Source organism: Serinus canaria, chromosome 6 (genome assembly GCF_022539315.1).
Source record: "Serinus canaria isolate serCan28SL12 chromosome 6, serCan2020, whole genome shotgun sequence".
Classification (NCBI taxonomy): Eukaryota; Metazoa; Chordata; class Aves; order Passeriformes; family Fringillidae; genus Serinus; species Serinus canaria.
Genome location: NC_066320.1, coordinates 14,840,249 through 14,853,145, shown reverse-complemented (window position 1 = coordinate 14,853,145; position 12,897 = coordinate 14,840,249). Strand labels below are relative to the sequence as shown.

The 12,897-nt window shown below is 39.8% G+C and overlaps 1 protein-coding gene across 4 annotated transcripts in view; it reads right to left on the bottom strand.

Moving 5' to 3' along the window:
- NDST2 (N-deacetylase and N-sulfotransferase 2) overlaps positions 1-12,897 on the bottom strand; it is a 120,593-nt gene that overhangs the window by 70,824 nt on the left and 36,872 nt on the right. The window contains exon 1 of one of the 4 annotated variants that reach the window (XM_009087458.4): positions 7,897-7,980. The exons of 2 other annotated variants lie outside the window; for them this stretch is intronic. The gene's annotated coding sequence lies outside the window, so the exon portion shown is untranslated. Of the gene's footprint in view, positions 1-7,896; positions 7,981-12,897 lie in introns of those variants that run through there. One more of the 4 variants, XM_018910928.3, reaches the window with a different exon arrangement.

The following is a 12,897-nucleotide window of genomic DNA, read 5'->3' as shown; positions in this document are numbered from 1 at the left end:
GCAAGTACCATACCCAAGACATGGCATAACATCTACATTCTTCTTCAGCAGAGCAAGTGAATCTCTTCCCCACAGTGCTAGGACAAACTCTGTGACAAAGAGCAGCATTTTTAATGTGACATGCACACATGAAGAATCTACAGGCGGGGGACAGGAGAAGGAACACATGGTTTCACAGAGCACATGAACACATGCATGAAGTGGATGTGGATTCTAAATAACTCCAAGAGCACATGCAAAGGGCTATGATGACAGTCACTAATGACCCAGACCTTTCATTTGCAGAGCTTAGAAAGAGCCGTGACTTTTGAAACAATTGTATTATCAGCATGCAAGCCACAGTAAAGTAAGACTCATTACTTCCACTGTCACTTCATAATTACTCTGTCTCTGCCAAGAATCACACTCTCCCCCATCCTACTCCTTCCACTCTTCACCTGTGCAAACCAAAATCTCAGTAGAGAACAAGAGGGCCAAGCTTTTCCACGTATCTAATTCTCAAGGCAACAGTCACCTTGAGAGGAGAAAAAAAGGGAAAGTGTGCCGTTGCTGTGGAAACAGTATAAGAGCACAGAAATACTCCTATCAGATCAAGCACCTCTTGGAGGACCAAGCACACCACTGAACGGTTACTGGAACTTCCCCCAGCGTGTGTGAAGGGTTAGTACAGGGAACCCAGTCAGGCTGGATGTTTCCACCATCACCCAGATTTTAGATCTGGAATAGCTTTCCAAATTTGAGTTCCTTGCTATTCTTGGTGAAAACAACTACCACTGTCTGAAGGCCCTAAACTGAGAAGTCAATAAATTGCACAGCTTTCTTAAACTCTTGAGAGATGTATTAATAGAGAATACAAGATTTGGTGTTTAACAGAGAACCACAGAAATGCCTGGGCCTGATCCAAAGGTTTACAGGCTGAATTCAAAAGCAATGCTGATGAATGGTCGAGAAGAAAATAAACCTACACCCCAGCAGAATTTTTCTGTTCCTTGTTCCCTAACAAGTGAAAGAGAATAAATAGAATGCAATCGTGTGATTACAGATTACATGATAATTAACATTTAAAAATGTCTAAACTAAGACCATGTGGGTGAACGTACTATCAGACTACTCTCATCTGAGTAACTGGAATTTAAAAGCCCTCATGCGTAAACCTATAGTTTTATTCCTCTCTCCATTCCCTTTGAGGTCCCTTAACTGAACTACTACATGAACAGCGAGACTGCAAGAGTCTAATGCAAATTAGAGAGATCAATGTAGTTAAAAACAGTGTTAATGAGAACACCATAGACATAAAAGCCCTCGAGGTTTTCAAGAAGTGAGAAATTGCCAGGTGTCAGTATCCAAACTCCTGGTATTACCAAAGATTAGTGAAACCAGAAATCAGAAGCAATTTGATAGTCTAAACCCCTGATTTTGTGAGGACATTTTAAACACCTGACAAAGAGAACAGGGAACTGGAGCAGGTTATACATTTGTTAATAAACACTGCAATGCTACCAGGCATTAATCCCCACAACTGCATCTTCTACCTTTCCTTCTCATCCCTGCAAAACATCCCATATTAAAAGAAACTCGACCGTTGGCAAGCTAGAATAATGATTTATTTCACAAGGGTGTTGTGAAGCTTAATTCTTGTTTGTAAAGCCCTTTGTATTGTGCCTTTCATCTACTGTGGGAACCTCACAGTATTATCAATAAGGTCTTTCCTACAGTAGAAGGGCTTTGCTAAAATAGCTATACTAGCAAATCTGCCTAGTCAAGATGTGGTTTACACAGGCAGAAGTTATTTTAACAGAACAGCTAATATCAGTTCCCAAAAAAAACATGCTAAACTAGCAGAAGCACATTTTTGGTGGTAACTAACTGAATCTGGCGTAGGATATTGTACGTCAGCTAAGGGAGATTTCTGCACAATCTTAACAAAACAGTTATGCTGAAAAATCCTGAGGGCAACAGAATTTGGAGAGTGCAAATGAAGGGTGAGTATTTACTACTTTCACAATACCAAGCATCTGTGCTCATTTATTCGTGTGAACAAGCTAGAAGCAAAGTCCTCTGTAAACAGATCCCATTAACAGCAAATGCATATAACTTTATTATTTTATCCAAAATAATTAAAGGAATAAAGACAAAGCCTTGGTCAGATATATTCTGCCAAACAGAAAAGAACAAAGTATTAACAGCACTAGAATGAATGCCTAGAAACTACTTACACAACTGCTAAGAACAAAGACTGCAGTACAAGAAAGTAATTCACATGCTAGTCCTTTTGAACTGTGCTGTTATTATTACTTCCCATTCAAACCCCCAGTTTTCTCACTCAAGTTTCAAACAACATTAAATATCCAACTGTTATTTTCCTAACAAAGGTGAAGAGGCACCATTACGCCAGGTTCCCAAATGACTACTTTCCATTTTTCTAGACATGCTTGGCCATATTCTGAGCTGCTTAGGGTGGCAGCCTGAAGCTACCAGCCGTAGTGCATCTTCATTTTGCCTTTCAACATTTCCTCTTCTTGCTAGAAGACTGTAGCAGATCTTATCATCTAAGGGCTTGCTTACACAGGGAAAGGCAACTCATCTGTTTCACATCTCTGGAAGGCTCTTCTCTGGTAGATACCTGTAGTTTTTTTAAAAGGTGTTACTCCATATCCATGTGCAGTAGCATACAATTTTTGAACCTCCAACTGACCAAAGTAATGCACTAAAGTGTAAGACTTTGGCAGAGTCATATTTCAAGACTCTGGTGGGTTACAAATTGGCTAAACATAATTCCACAGAACAAATCTGGATCAGACATGTTCAAATCTGGAATGGAGATCAAAATCCAGACAGACATTGCCATATCTGACAATATTTATCTGGCATACACAGGATGGTTTCATAACCAAAATTTAAGCAGGTGTATTCAGCTGCTTTCCACTGAAAAGTAAAGCTAACACTAGTTTAAAGCCAAACTAGCAATCTTCTGCTATTGAGACAAACTAGAAAAGACTAACGACTGTAAATTAATCAGTAACCCATTATTTACTGATACAGCACTGTAGAATACATGGCCCACATACCAGCACTACCTGATGTGCTGTTTTATTCCACCTAGGATTCATTGATGTGACCTCCAAAATGAGAAGCATAATAATAAGCAGCAATTTATAATTGCTGCATGTTCTTTCAGTCACTGATGCAGCTGCCTATATAGCATAAGAACAACACTGACCTAAAAAAACAAGACTTGGCAATTCTGGACTAGGGTTAAAAAGATCAAGGTTCAATCTTTTTGCAGAGTTGCTAAGATACACACCAAGGCTACAGCACCAAAAGGCTGGGACCATTTGCTTCCTAAGATGCACTTTCTTGTCATGAGAATATCAAAAAAAGCTGGATCATGTTTTCTTTCTCCACTGTCATACATTTTGTATGGAAGCAGCTGATCCTAATCAGTGACAGTTTGATATTAATACCTCACATGACATAAAAATTTTTGTCACAGACTTGTTTCAAAGACATATGACATTTGACTTTAAGACAAATGTCTGTAAAGACACTTTCCTCATCAGCTCTGTGCCATAGGCCAGACAGCACTCAGTTTGCTGTACCTACAGCAAAACAACCATGCAGCCTTACATGCTTTAGAAGGCTTGCATGAAGATGAAGAAGAGGCTATAGATGGCCATTAGACAGTAATTACACTTCCAGATGGAAAAGTTCATTCTTGCCTTTGGGATACTCAGCAGGAAAATTTAAGGTTAACCATCTTCCAGGACAAGGCTATCTTGCCCTTCTGCTTCTTCCCATCCAACTCACTTCTCTGTTTTAGCACTTTCCCATCCATTCTTAACTGTCAGCTCTCTTGAGCCTTTGATCACACTTGACTGATCCCTGCATTTCTTCCCAGGAGAAGTCAGGGGGAACTTATAGATTTCAGCATGTAATCTTCCTGTATGCCTTGGGTCCTGCCTACACAGCTGCTCCCTTGCTGTGTACGTCCTGGCAGCGAAGTTTGCTAAAGCACTGGAAGCTAAAGCCTAGGAGCAAGTACATAGAGGCTGAGGCCAGGCTTCCCACTGAAAGGTCACCTACTCTGAAACTTTCCTCTATCACTGACAAAGATATTTCACATTTATAATCCTCAAGTTCAAGTACACTTCAAGGCCAGCTTCATTTCTCTTAAGCAAAAATGGAAGAAAAGAAATACACTCAAGCTGAGGTTTTTTCCCCTCCTAGTTTTCTGAAGCGCTGCAAAGTTTCTGCAGGGGTAGAAATGAAATCTGAAGGGTAGAAACAACAGTTACTCAGCATGATCAGTACTTTCCTACACTTCCACATGAAGCCACAACCACAAAAGAAATGCAGTTAAATGATAAGGAGCTCGCTTTTATTGAGACAGCTAAAGCACCCTGAATAGTATGGGAAGACTGAGGGTATACATCTTCATCCCACTGAAGCCCAAGCTGTTGCTTTTGACCTTTAATGCCCTTCATAATTTGTGTCCTGAACCAGTAAGAAGGGGAAAAAGTCTAGGACAGGTTAAAGATTTAGCCAGCAAAGAGCATGCATATCTCAGTGATGAACTTCCTATTTCTATTAGAATGGAAGTTCACCAGCTTTTCACAGCACGCTGGGGCCTCTGTACTCAAAATTTATGGGGATGATGGCAGGAAAAATAACTACAGAGGGAAAAAAGATTTAATTTTTTGATATGTAGATTTTGTAGCTCTTGAATAATCCATATAGAAGTACTTTAGAATAAGATATAACAGCACCTAAAGATTTTTATTGTAAAGAAATACACAAGTTGGACAACAGGCAGAACTGAAGACATACTAATTTTGCACAAAGGGCTGAAGTACAGCCAAAATCCAGAAGTTCTAGCACAGTAAGTATGATTTAAAAAGTCAACCACAAATACATAATGAAATACTTTCTTTACTCTTTTGCAGTCAAGAAAGCAAACAAAAAGCAGAACTCTGGGTAGTCAATCAGCCTGCCTAGGAATCCATTTGTGCATGCTATTTCTTTGAATAAAGAACACAGGCTTCAAATGTAGCTGAACTTATTTCATAATTCACATCGCCCTTTACTGTGAAGGCAGCATAACAATCTCTGCTTATGCACAAATAATCCATGACAAACCATCAGCCCCAATTGACAAAAATACTTTTAGACATAACATTGAGAAAATTAATTACCTTTTGGTGCCTGAGAAACAGCACAGAATTTCCAACTTGTCCTCATTTTATTGTATGTCTGTACTTTAACATAACAAACTTGGGTGCTGTTCTAGCGCTTCTTTCACAAAGGAACAGTCACTTCTCAGCAGAAAATGAGTCTGAAAAAAGTTATCTTAAGATTGAACATGCAAGACTAAAATGCAGGTTCTTGCTTCACCATAATGTTAACACTTTCCACTCCACTTCTCCAAAAGATTAAACTTTTAAATTCTTTCATAAGAGATTTTTCTTGAAATAGCTGTGAAACAAACAGTTAAAAAACAAAATGGCCTGATGTGTGTTTCATGTCTCCCTGCTTTCCAGAAAATGTCAGAGCCAGTGTCACATACAGAAGAGTATTTCTAAACAAGCAGACCCATGATTCCTAAATATGAAAATTATCTAATAAAAGCTGATCCTAACTTAATTTTGGAATCCTAAGATTTGAAAACATATATTTTAAAAAAAACCCAAAATAAACCAACACCACAATCCTGGATAAATTTTATATAATAACCTGAATGGTTCTACTGTCTCTTTCGTCACGCTAAAGTTTGCTTTGTTGTTGTTTTCATCTTTCCTTTTAAAATAGCTTCCTGCAGCTCTGAGCTAAAAATCTTCCTGGACTTTCTATGTGACAGCTGCAGTATCTTAGCCATCTGTTTAATTTATATTTGCTAATGCAACTCCTGCTGTTTTCAACTGACAGGCTTTTTCTCTCTTATTACCCCCACACGGGAAATCATTGCACTTGCCAAACTTTCTCTGTAGTCTCAGATGTCCAATCAAGTCTGGTGACAAAAGGTGATGAATGAGGCTCTTACACACCTCCCTTTTATGTTTTTTGGGTTTGTTTTTGTTGTTATTGTTGGGAGAGTTTCTTAATTATGGAAATTGTAAGGGGTTTTTATTATTTCTTTAAAGAATAATTATAAGCAAAAAGGAAGCAGTACAGAAACAAAGAGAGAGCATCCAGGGAAATCATATTCCCTTACTCTCAACATGGTAATTCTGTAGAAAGATTGAGGCTGGGGGATCTCCAAGATACTCTCTAAAGCAGATTATCCATTCCATATTCAGTCACTAAAGCCCTGATTCAATCTCTTCAGTCATCTGTGGTCACCTACCAAGCTCAGGCTTTGTCTGAGTATTGACTTTCCCTCACCTGAAACCATCATGCCTTCTAACTTTTGTGGAGCGCTCTGGATCTCAGAAATATTCAGAAGTCAAAGGCAAGTGATGTAGCCCCATGGTTCAGCAAGTTGCAATTCCAGTACTTACTGCCATCCTGTAAAACCTCCTGCAGGAAGGTGCAGTGCCCACACTCCCTGTGCTATTCAGAGACTGGATAAAAGGACCAACTGACTCCAGAAACAGCTGTCAGCCTTATACAGCAAGCACAGATGTTACTGTCCCTGCAACTCCCCTGGGGCATGGTAACGAGAAGATTAAAGAGTCTTTCGCTGCTGAAAAGTAACATCAGGTTTAACACAAAACTTTGCAATTTAACATAGATACCCTTGTCCTGTGTAAAACTGCATCAGCTGAATCACAGTGAGCTCTGCAATACCTGTCCGAGGTGATGCAACACTCCTCTGCTACAAGGGCACATTGCAGTGGCCAGCCCCAGCCCAGAAACAGGCAGTCACATTAAACACAAAGAAATCAAGCCCAGAAAGTATGACCACTCTTCCATTCTAAATTCCCCCTTTCAAAACAACTTTTTTAACTGGAGAGACACATGGAAATGTGAAATGAGCACTTGCCAAAGGGCTGGAAGATGTGTGCTTTCTGGTGCCAGAGAGAGAGCCCTGCACAGTAGCTGAGAAAGAGTGAGCAGGGATACATGTTTGAGGGAATACTTGGGAGACTTGGGAGACAGGAAGTCATAATCTCTTATTACCACTGTTCCCAAAAGGTGATGATAAGAAAATATATATAGCGTTCTGAAACAGTAGAGTTTGCTCCAGCTCCCAACAGCAAAGCCACCCATTGGACTGAACTTGTGACAGCTCTCTTTCTTGTGCAGAATCATCCCACTGAACTCTGGAGGATAAAATCACTTGAAGCAAAATGAACATTTCTGCTTTTGAAAGTACAGCAAGCTAGTGCCAAAAATAACTACAGATGCACTCTGGAGAAGGTAACTGCTTCATCTTCATATTCCCTGAATATCATCATACTCAGGTACTCCTTGAATAATTGTACTACAAAAATTTGATCTTTGAAGAGCACACTGGACAAAACAGAAAAGCTAAAAAGAAAAACCCTTAGACTTAATATACTAATAGCTACACCATACATGAGGACATTATATACTTTCCTACCCAGGAGATTCTGCACAAGAGACAGACAAGTAAACTCTTAATTTGCAATCTGTATCTCAGTATTTTGATCTGAAAATATATATGTATGTATATGGATATGCTGATGTGTGTAAATGCTAATGTACTTCACTACAGTACTATTATACTATTATCTATTTAGGCTAGATAGCACAAATTCTAACACTTTTATAACTCAGTGCCAACACTAACAGGGAAAAAAAAAATCTAAGAGTATGCAGGCCTCAATACCTAAAGAGTCACTACTCAGCTTGATTACTGGTACTTGATGACATTTCAAAAGTAACACAATAAAGCAAGCGTAAAGATTAAATTATAACTAAACACTTTATTCTTACCTTAGTCAGACACCACTTGACAGAGCCTAGCGTACTAACTTGGCTTTCCACTGTCCAAGAACAGTGGGGAATGGGAATAGCCAGATAACTGGAAAACCCGAACACACAAACCCTGCTGCAAAGAGGCCAAAGTCCTGGACCCTTGCACCATGTTTTGCAACACTCCAGGTTCTGGGACAATTCAGCTGAGGTACAAAGGCAGTCCCATAAGAAACCCCATCTGACCAATCTCGCAAAGAAGAAGGGATCACAGTACATACATTGTACTCTTTCACCAGTTATCCCTCCTGAAACTGCTGCTATCATCAGCTCCACAGCTCTAAGTCTTGCAGAGCCAGAGCTTTAGTCAAAATCTGTGAGTTGTGGAGCCCAGATGGCTCCTGAATGCCCCTCCAGCACCTTCAAAGGCAGCTTCCCAGCATCCCATGTTTCAGTAGCAGGGACAGAGACATCAGCAGTAGCTCTGAGCAAAGTTGGCAAGGACTCAGCAGGTGAACTAGCTCAGAGTCTGAGCCACACATAAACCTACGTACTGCTTCCAGGTCTGAGCCCAGGATTTCAGTATGGATAACCTGTTACCTGAATAATGGAACCACGCAGAAGGATAGCAAATTTCTGTGTACAAAGTAATTGCAAGGTCAAAAATTAACCTATCAAGCTAGGAAAGGTTATTTGCAACATGTCCCATACAGTGTTTAAAATCCTGTCCTCTAAAGCTTTGCCTGAGTATATTTCTCTTCACTTGCCAGCATCCTCAGGCATCCCCCTCAAGACCCACTTCTGAAAAGAGTACATAAAGATTATACCCTCAAGGAAATCTGACTTAATTCTCTAGGCTGTCCCAAATATGCAAGCAATGTTTAACTAGGTTAAACATGAATGTCCATGCATAGACAGTATTTCAAAACCAAACCACTACAGACATTAATACTCACTACCCTGAACTGTAACTCTGAGCTCTAACAAGAAGGTCAGAGCCTTCCCCAAAAATGTTAATGCTAGTTTACTTTAAGTAGAGATGCAACAGCCTTCAACAAACTCCAAAAAATTTCACCTTCCAGAAAAATGAGTTTTGTTGTTTATCTGCATTTTAGGTGCCTAGATAGAAAATGAAAAGGCAAGTACAGCTGCTTGCAGCTGATAAGGCCTCATGCTTCTGGCATTTATTTATATCCATGATCCAGAGTAACAAACCCATGTACTTCAAACAACTGAAGCAACTCTTGGATAAAATATGGAAATAGGAAGATGAGGCTAGAAGCAACCTCCTTTACTGTATAAATCCACTTATTCACCATAAATCAAGAAAAAACACTTTTGGATGAAGGTAATAAAAGATCCATACTGTCTCAGAAGATCAACTGCCAAGGCAGAGTGTCTCAACAACAATTTCCAAGTTAGGGCACGAGAGCAGCTCCTGATGACATCTTGTTGGTTCTCATCTGAACATGGGAGCAGCAACCCTGCCAATGCAGTTAATGTTTTCTGGCTGAGGTCACTAACATCTGGTTTGTGTACAGGCAGCTTCTGCTGCTCAGTGTTGCACAGGAACAGAGGCATTGCAGGATGTCACAGGGCAGCACAGGTTTAGTGTTTGTGATTAACCTCAAGCAATACCTGATTTGTGGGGTTGCAAAAACACAGATGGAAACTCAAGTTTGAGACTCCATGAAATAGGAAGAGGTAGTCAGTCCTATGGGGCAAAGCCTAAGAGAGAGCAAATAATGAGAGAAGACAGAAGAGGATGGAACAGAAGTGTGCTTTCACCCATGGCCATGCCAGCTTGACCCAGGGTTGACCTGGCTCCTGCAGAGGATACCAAGCCCAACTGAGTCTGAAAACTCACTCACAACTCAGTACACACAGTTATTATACTACATCAAGATACTGCTTATGTACTGCAGCTTGTCTGTACTCATCTGCCACATAATACTGGGTTGGGGTTAGGCTGTACTCAGTTATCTAAAAGTGGAGGGTTAAGAGCTTCAGGGTACAGCTCTGCAAGGGGCATAAAGCAATTTTAGTGGCTGCCAGAAAAAGTGGCGGACCCACATCCCCAGCTATTCATAGCACACTCCTCCAAATAACTAATCCACCAAAAATTTATTATCAATCAGTCAGACTTAGGAGCTTATCAAACGTACCCTACAACTCCCTGATTGCAGGAGCTGAAGACAGGAGTGTTGTAACTGTGGCAGATGAGAGCAACAATGAGCTTTCCTGGAGAAGCACAGTCTGAGACGACCTCTCACAAAGCAGTCTCTTTATTATACAGACTAAAGGGGAAGGCAGGAAATAAAAAGGCTGGCTAAAGAATGCCCTGGTCCATTAGACAATTATTTTTCATGTGTGTGTCTTGTCCTGTATCTCAAGAATCACTATGGAACTGAAACACTGGTTGCTTCCATATAAACTTTTAAACTCTAAACTGGCAACAAACATTGAACATGTTCTAGGAGTCAAAACCCTGAACAAGACTGAAACACAAACAGCATTTTCAAGAGCTCTCCCTAGCGTACCCTCCTGTTTCTTCTATAGTATCTCTCTGCTATGAAAAACATTAACTTTCATTTAAAACAGCAGCCAATACTCACTTCAGATACCCCTTCCCCTGCTTCTTTCCTACCATTTTGCCCTGCTGATAGAATAACAATCCAGTATCACAGCCAGGGAAGAGCACTGCAGAACCAACAGAAGATAACCAGACTGGCTGGAGAGGGATGTAGTGGAGTCAAGTGCTACAGCTCTGGAACCAGACTAAAGGAGGAGATTTCACAGGGACAAATCTGAAAGAACCAGCAACTGGCTATGAGGCACTAGCTACACAAATCCACTCAAATACAAGGGGCATCTCTCATGTTGCACCCAAATTTGACTCCATCTCACAACAGTTTGCTATTTTCAGTCTTCACAGTAAACTGACAACAACACTTAATCAGAAATCCAAGGTTAGAGAAAATAATATTTACGTTACAGAGATCAATCCCACTTCTTGTCATGCCTTCTGTGCTTTATTTTGTTTTGCAGTTTTTCATTTGAATTTTGTGTTCCAAATCTGGGTTATGGCCAAGACAACAGGAACTTGAATTGCTATGCATATTTTAAAGTAAATAAATTAAAAATTCTTATCTCTGAGAAGCAAACACTCTTAGATATCATTAGATAATGCCAACACCAACACTATGTGCCTGATGCTTAGGCACAAAAAAATTAAATCAGTCTCAGACACTGACCATGTTAGTTTTCAGTATGAGGTATGCCATATGCAACCAAGTGACTTGGACATGGATTACAGGCAAAAGCAAATAGGTCAGTACCTGAAACTGTCACGTTTTTTCCCAGTCAAAATCTCACAACTATTTAGTAATTATTCAAATGTCCTCTTCCTTGATGAGCACTAATACCGCACATTGAGTCTTTCAGCTAACAGCCACGTGGTTTGTGAAGCAGCCTCTTGGCCAGGTGAGGAGAAATGATAGCCTGTTGTGCTGACCTAGCACTGAAACACATTTCATCCACCTGGAAACTGTTCTTTTACAACCAGTGCTCTCAGTACACTAAAAAATAGTTTAGATACCTGATGATTCAGATTTTAATGTTCATACTGTGGATATAGCCACCAAAATTCCCACTGCCTCTCATTCCTCACACACTTAATATGCTGATTTAATTATATGCCTGTAATTCAGTTTACATTTTACAGGAGGTAAAAGGTAAGGAAATTCCAGTAAATGACACTTGAGATAACAGAATGAGTTACTGGAGAGCACAATGTTCATTCTTTGCATATGTACCACCCTATTAAAAAGAGCTTAAAAATTCACTCAGAACAGGTAGGAAGCCTTAGCTAAAGCTAAACTAAAATTAATTTTCCAGATTTTAAGGTTATAAAGCTAACTTACAAGGTACAAATCAGTGAAGATCTGTCTTTGTAAATCCATGGACAGATAGCTTCAGTCTGCTCTTTGATCAGGTTTTTCTCCCCAGCTGCCCTGAACAAAGCTTTGCCCATACTCACTGACTGGGGCACCAGGCAGCAGGGAAGGAGTGGAGCTGAAGCAAATGAGGTCAGTTCCACGCTGCACTGCCTGGGAAAGCAATGGAGGGAAACTCAGGCACCCATCTCTAAAGAAAAGGTGAAATAACACACCTAGCAAGCAAAAAGAGGTTTAGAGATGGATTGTTCTACAGCTGCCCACATTTAAATAGCAAGGACAAGATAAAAAAATTACAAGATCTGGCTACCATTAAGATAAAAAAAGGAAAATTGGAAAAAGAAATCAAACAACTGTGAATCTAAAAAGAGTAGGACATGAGAATTTTTCCAAGAATAATTTAACAAAAGACCGGATGGAATGAAGCAGCGATATGTCCTAATTACAGGTTTATTAAGTCAGTCAAGTTCTCAGAGAAAGCGTAAAAGTCAAAAGACCACAATCAAGTAAAGGTTGATCTTGGTGACGTGAAAAGGAGGAATTTTAGAAGGCAAAGTGAATTTAAATACATCCATGTTGAAACCTGGAAGATCTTTTTTCAGAGATTGAATCCTGTCAGTAATACTCAGAAAATTTTTTGACAATCTCTAAAATTATTAGCATAACAATCCTCACAGAGTGTGAGAGAAAGATTTGGGATTTTATCTCATGCAAACTCATAAGCTGCTAGGAGGATTTTTTTTTCATAAAGAAGATAATACTAAATCAAAAAACTCTAGCAGGTTAACAGAATAAATGGAAATACACGTGTAAGCTTTGATGCTAATGCTATTGCTGCTCACACAGAATCACAATGTTAAAACAGATGCTCGCTCTTTCCCCATTCCTTACAAATGGTAACATGAAGCTGAGTTCCTATCAGGAAGCTAATCCCAAATTACATTCTCTGTCCCAATGGACTTCCCCTTTCTTCCTCTCTGTAACACTTTACCTCAACTCCACCCAATATGTGTGATGTATTTATGGTAGAAAAAAGCTGCTTCAGTGGTGTATTTTTGAAAATCTA